Below are 7465 nucleotides of genomic sequence, written 5' to 3' on the forward strand. Positions count from 1 at the left end.
ACTCGAGCCATAGACACTAACTAACACCATTTCAAATCAAAAACACGAATTTAGAGAAATCTAGAGTTTTAGAGATGTTACCCAAACGAGATGAAGTTGGTATCAAATTGTAGAGGATGAAGAGAGGATTCCAAATATGTAATCGGATTTGTTGTGAGCTTCCAAGATTGAATTTAGATGATGAATGAATGGAATGGGTTTGTGTGTGTGTTCTTGAGATGGAGAGAAAAGGGATGAGGGAGATGATGGAATGGATGAAATGGGTTGACTAGTTGACCTAGTCAACTAGTTTGCCCATTTGGCAACTCCGGTCCCTCGGGTTTCAAAGCGGGTGCGGGATTTAACCGATCGAATATTTTTAAAACGCAAGTTAACGAGAGATGTTATAATTAAATGACGGAATTATTACGAACGTTAGTCAACGGAAACTACGAATTTAAATAACGAAAGGTATTATTTAAAAGAAAAAGACGGTGTTAAAAATAAATTTAACGGAAAAACGCGGGATGTTACATTATCCACAACTCAAAAGAAATTTCGTCCCGAAATTTAGTTGGAAGTAGTAGTCGATATCTCTTACTCGAGACTTTACGTTGTCAATGCTATGAATAAGTGAAAGTACGTTCTTGAGGGTTCTCATGAATTTGGATAGTCAGGGTTTTACGTTGCATTAAGGTTCGGTTTTTACGATCCCCAGTTTCAACTTGTTTTCCTATGAAGAGAAGTTTGTCATCGATAGTTGATGTATCCAGCAGGATTGCACGTTCCTGTTCCGCAGGACACGTTTCTAAGTTTGTTACACGGAATGTAGGGTAAACGGAAACTTAATTGAGTCGGAAGTTCTAAACGGTAGGAAGCGGTTCCAATACGCCCCAAGGTTTCAAAAGGTTCAATATTGCGGCTATAGCCTTTCTCGATTCCCAAGATGGATTACACCTTTTCAAGGTGCGGTTTCTCAATATTACGCGGTTACACACTGGGTTTGGTGGGGTTTTCATCTAAGTTCGGCATAACTCTTCTGGCGACAATGGGTTGTCTCGAGCCCTTCTCGGACTTGAACGATCTCAATTGTTGTTTCTTGATGGAGTTCAGATTTCGGTGGTTGATGCTTTGGTTAAATGAATAGGGGTATGACATTAGCGGTCATATAGGGTATCGGAAAGTGCTGCGTTAATATACGAGTGATAGCTGTCGTTGTAAGAGGAATTACTGAAGGTGACAATACCAGTCTGTAACATGTCTTTCGAAGACGTAAATCGTTCGTTTGTTCGGTTCGTCTGTTTGTGGGAGATACGCGGTACGTATGTCCAAGTGGGTTTCCAAGGTTTCTTGCAAAACTAGAAGTGATACGAGTATTTTGATCCGAGGTAATTGGCAATGGTACACCGTGTTAGAATAGGATCTCTTAAGATATGTTTGAACAAGTCAGTTAGGGTTCGAGAAAAAAAAAATGTTCGTTAGGACTATTCACCCTCGTGGCGAATACTAAGGTAATATGAGGAATTTCTCTATCCATGGAGAAATGTTACAAGGAGTTTCTTTAAACGGAAATGCGAACGGTAAAGATAGTAGCGAAATGAGGACTTAGAATAGGATGAGTTTACATCTCGAGGTTGCCATAACGTGCCTCTAGTTGTCAAAAGTTGAAGTCTGAAAGAGAAACGAGGTAGTACACGTAGTTGTATAGTTCGGGGTTGAATAATAGTTGACCGATTATCAGAAACACAAGGGCGTTAAGTCAAAGAAGAGTGAAGTATCGTTGGATTGTGTGTTATCTTAAATTCCAGTAATATCAGACGGTGACGGTGAAATAACAGAGGTATGTAGTGTGGTACGTGATGACGAGAAGATTGATCGGATCCACAATTTAGTATTCGAATTCTTCGTGTAAAATAACGAATTTTAGTTATGTTGATTTTTGAGTCGAGAGAGTATGCCTTTCGGCGTTCAAATAGAAATATTTCCATGTTCGAGTTCCATCTGTTGCTATACGATTTTAACTAGAAATGTTGGTGTGAAGAATCACGCTCAAGGTTCGAACACGGAGAGGTTTAAAGTTGTGTAACACAAGAAAAGTCAGAAATGAATCTTCGGTAACAACCGGTGAGATCTAAGATTTTTACGAATACAAGTCTGAGTTGGGAGAGTTTCCTGATTACATGTGGCTTGATTTCGAGATTGATTGTAATGCCTTGACCATTAACATCATGGTCTAGAAAATTGGACTTCGTTCAACAGAAATTCTCACTCGGAGAATTTGGTATAAAGTTGCTCTTTTCTCAAAAGTTCGAGCGTAAGATGGTGATGTTGTTCGTTTTCCTTCTTTACTTAAATAAGTTAAGATGTCATCTATAAATACGATAACAGATTAGTCTATATGAATTTGCATACGCGGTTCAAGAGGTTTATGGATACGGGCGAGCCCTAAATAAATCAAGCAGTACTAAGAGAGATTTACAACTAACGTTGCGAGTTCGGAAAGTGGCTTAGGAGACATCGTCTCACTTAACCCCCAATTGATGATGACCGGAACGGAGGTCAATTTGGAACATACGGGATTCGTGCAAATAATCATGAGGTCATGGATGCGAGGGAGAGGGTATCGGTTTCCAACCGAAAATTACTCAGTTCACAATAATCTATACAAGATGATGGGGAAACATTTTTTTTTTTTTTTTTTTTTTTTTTACGAATAGGTTCCGAGCTCCCTAGTTCTATAGGTGTCAAGTCAAAAGTCTTAACGTATTTCCTCCAATAAAATTTATAGGCACACAATATTTTTCCGTCGGTCACTTAAATCGTCTAAGTAGTATCTGGGGGAAAGAGGTGGAATATAAAGAGCATGAGTCAAATCCTTGGTTATAAAACGTCTAGCGGTAATCGAATCGACAAGTATGAAATATACGGTTTGTTGTGAAGAAACGTACCCGTTACTAGTCCATCGTCGTTCCGGGCATCCTTGGTGTCGATGTCGAAGGTTCAACGGCGTGCGTTGGGGTTGATTTTCTTATTTTGGCACACATTCCTAAAATGACCCAGTTGGCCACATTCGAAGCAAGCACCCGTTCTGTGTGCGTTGGGCATCTTTCGAGCGACGGGTCCTTGGCGCCGGTGGCGAAACCTGCCACATCCTTCAAAGTGATGCTTGTGGCATTTGTCACAAAAAGGCAGTTTTCCGGCATAGCCTTTCTTGTCGTTGGAGGTAAAAGGCTCCTTGGCGGGGTTGTTGTTATTGTTGTGGTTGCTTGATTGAGAGGCTTCCCATGTTCTTTTGTTGTTACTCGGGTGGTTCTCGACCATTGGTGCCGGTGCTTCCATTTCATTCACCGTTTCTAAGGCTTGGCGGGCCATTGTTAAAGCCTCTTGTAGGTTAGTGGGTTGAGATGTCATTACCTTGTGTTGAATGCTCTTAGGGAGGCCATCCATGTAAAGTTCGACTCTTAGGGATTCGGGAGTCATGAGAATTGGACACATCGAGACTAGTTCGATAAACCGTTGATTATAAGCCTTGAGGTCATTTCCGGCCGTTTTTAAATTCCTTAGACCCTGTTCGAGCCTTCGAGTCTCGTCGCGCGGGAAGTATTCGGTGATCATTCTTTCTCTTAATTCGGTCCAAGAGAGTGTGTGGGCTTCATCGCTTCCCACTAATTGTACATACGTGTTCCACCATGAGAGAGCAATACCGGTGAAAGTGAGGGTGGAAAACTTGACCTTATCTTGGTCTCGACAACCGCTTGTGTTAAAAACGGTCTCCATTTGTTCAAACCATCGGGTGAGAGTAACCGGTCCTCCGGTTCCATCGAAAGTGGGAGGATTGTACTTCATGAAGTTCTTGTAGGAGCAACCTTCGATTGAATTACCGGCTCCATGATTGTTGTTGTTAGAAAAGTGATCGGCCACGGCCGTACCCACGGCGGTGGTTATCATTCGTTGAAGAGCTTGTTCTAAAGTTTCGAGAGGAGTATTGTGTTGACCTTGGTGAGCCATTGTTCCTTCATGAGACAAGAATATCGTTGGTTAGTATTTTCAACAATACTAACCGTGGCATGGAATAAGGATAGAGAGAAAAATTTTCCTTGACTCGCCTTAAATTCTCTATGTCAAAATGTCGGAACGTCCATGTGAATCACCGTAATATAATCCCGGAAATTATATTACCCTGATTCTCATGTGCATTTAACATTACTTCATAAAGTCAAGGTGGCGCACCAACAAAATTTATCAACGTAAGATCAAGATCGAATACGAGTTAGATATGATAGAAGAGTCCGAGTATAAATGCACAATTAGTCAAATAATTCCTACTTCAGTCTATATGCCGGTTGTAGTCTAGATTCACCTATGTACCCTATGACTCGGGGTGAACACAAATGAACTCTAAATCCCTACAACCAAGGCTCTGATACCACCTGTAGCGACCCCGACAAATCGTCAAGTGACGGCGTCGGCTACGTGGGTCCCATTACCTGATTATAAGTCTTTAAGATAACGTTTGACCAAAATATGTCGCCTTCATTTCAAAATAAAGATTGTTTCAAAGTTTACAAGAATTGTTCAACCAAAAGTTAAGTTACAACGTTATAGATATGATTGAAATCTAGGCGACACGGTTTAAAGTAAAGTCAAAAGACGCTCCATGAAATGCATGTATACTCGACATCGGATGCAAGTATCAAATAGTAAGCGGAAGCATGTTTCACATATCGTGCAAGACCTGAGAAAAACATAGAAATCTGTCAACGAAAACGTTGGTGAAATCATAGGTTTAAGTAAGTAAGTACAAGTGAACCACAAGATTTGCATCAATGAAATAATAGTAATACATTCCAAAAGTTTGTTTCACGAGCACCCAATTATCAAAGCTTAACATTCCTTCCATTGTATACCCCATCACTTAGTGCTAGAACAAACACTGATTCTCGAAAATATATTTCATCCGTAGACGGTAGCGAACCGTCAAGGATGAGGGTTGTCAACCCATATGGCCATATAACATAAGTTCTCGCTTACACCCGGCAAGTGTAACTAATGATAATCGAATTGAGGATTTTTGTTCTAAACTCGTATGTAGAATGTTTGTTTCCCCATTCTTGTGTTCACTTAGTTCAAAAGAATCGTTTATGTTTTCTCATCCCAAATATAAGTTCAAAAAGAGTAAAAGTGGGACTATGATCTCACCTTGAGTGCGAGAGTTATAAAAGTACTTCAACAAGTAAACGCGTGCAAAGACAAGGCTAGTCTTGACCTAAACATATAGGTTATATCAATAACGGTAAACACAAACGGTCAAAGATGTTCAATTAGTCCTATGGCTCGTTACGACTCGATTATGAAGCATGTGAGTCAAATTGTCAAGTTTCATGCAAGATACAAGTATAGAATCATGTTAGAAAGATTGCATAATTAATTGGTTAAGTTTGACAAAAAGTCAAACTTGGTCAAAGTCAACGAAAAAGTCAACATGTTCGGGTCGGGTCTCGGACAAATTTTCTATGCTAGTTATTCATATATAAGCATGTTAGAACAAGTTGCACGCGAATTGGAAGTCTAAAACATGGCAAACATTTCACGTGAAATGGACATTGGAGACAGAAGCTGGGCACGGCTTATGCCGCGCCGCGGCCAGGCCTGTCGCGCCGCGACAATGGCCGTGGCCTGGTCCCAGGCCTGTTTCACTTGTTCAAGGCTTGGTCAATTTTCAAACAAACGCAAAACTCAAACCGTAAACAACTAGAAGACGTATCTTATACCGTTGGAAAGCTCTTTTGACAAGGAACACAACTAAACATGTTTCACCAAACAAAAACATCATTTATAATAGCCGAAAACTCATCAAGTGATCATTAAACGTTCATTTTTAAGGTTTCAAGTTCTTCAAATGCAATTTGAGTTTCGGGAAACCAATTCACACATATAATATGCCGTTTTGAAGGTAATGAAGCATACATTACTACTAAACACTAACAATTAACATTTCATGGCATTCAAGCATCAAAAGTTCATGTCAAGAACTATCAAACCCTAGTCAAACATCTCAAAATCAATAATCATGTTTTTGGAGTTTCCTTAATCAACCTATACATCAAAACGAAGCTAATGATACTAGTAACACAATTAAAACATGCACTTTAACAATCTAACAACATTAACTCATCCAAAATCAAGGATTAAGCACACCCATTTCAAGTTCATGCTAGTTACTCCAAAAACAACAAATCGAGCAAACCAAACATATATTCATGTTAGACTCGAGCCATAGACACTAACTAACACCATTTCAAATCAAAAACACGAATTTAGAGAAATCTAGAGTTTTAGAAATGTTACCCAAACGAGATGAAGTTGGTATCAAATTGTAGAGGATGAAGAGAGGATTCCAAATATGTAATCGGATTTGTTGTGAGCTTCCAAGATTGAATTTAGATGATGAATGAATGGAATGGGTTTGTGTGTGTGTTCTTGAGATGGAGAGAAAAGGGATGAGGGAGATGATGGAATGGATGAAATGGGTTGACTAGTTGACCTAGTCAACTAGTTTGCCCATTTGGCAACTCCGGTCCCTCGGGTTTCAAAGTGGGTGCGGGATTTAACCGATCGAATATTTTTAAAACGCAAGTTAACGAGAGATGTTATAATTAAATGACGGAATTATTACGAACGTTAGTCAACGGAAACTACGAATTTAAATAACGAAAGGTATTATTTAAAAGAAAAAGACGGTGTTAAAAATAAATTTAACGGAAAAACGCGGGATGTTACATAGATATGAGTAGAAGCGTTCGAGTATAAATGCACAAGTAGTCAAGTAATTCCTACTTCAAGTCTATATGCCGGTTGTAGTCTAGACTCACCAATGTACCCTATGACTCGAGGTTGACACCAATGAACTCTAAATCCCTACAACCAACGCTCTGATACCATCTGTAGCGACCCGACAAAATCGTCATTTGACGGCGCCGTCTACTTAGGTCCCTTTACGTGGTCATAAGTCTTTAAAACAACGTTTGACCAAAAGATATGTCGCATTCATTTCAAATGTAAAGATTGTTCAAGTTTACAAGAATAGTTCCACCACAAGTTACGATACAAAGTTTTAAGTACAAATGAAACTTATGCGACACAATTTAAAAGTATCCAAAAGACGCTCCATGTATGCATATATACTCGACATCCAATGCAAGTATCAAAATAATGAGCGGAAGCATGTATCATGTATCGTTCAAGGACCTGAGAAAAACATAGAAATCTGTCAACGAAAACGTTGGTGAAATCATAGGTTTAAGTAAGTAAGTACAAGTGAACCACAAGATTTGCATCAATGAAATAATAGTAATACATTCCAAAAGTTTGTTTCACGAGCACCTAATTATCAATGCTTAACATTCCTTCCATTGAACCCCATCACTTAGTGCTAGAACATACACTGTTTCTCGAAAATATATTTCATTCGTAAACGGTAGCGAAC

This window comes from Rutidosis leptorrhynchoides, chromosome 1 (genome assembly GCF_046630445.1).
Source record: "Rutidosis leptorrhynchoides isolate AG116_Rl617_1_P2 chromosome 1, CSIRO_AGI_Rlap_v1, whole genome shotgun sequence".
Taxonomy (NCBI): domain Eukaryota; kingdom Viridiplantae; phylum Streptophyta; class Magnoliopsida; order Asterales; family Asteraceae; genus Rutidosis; species Rutidosis leptorrhynchoides.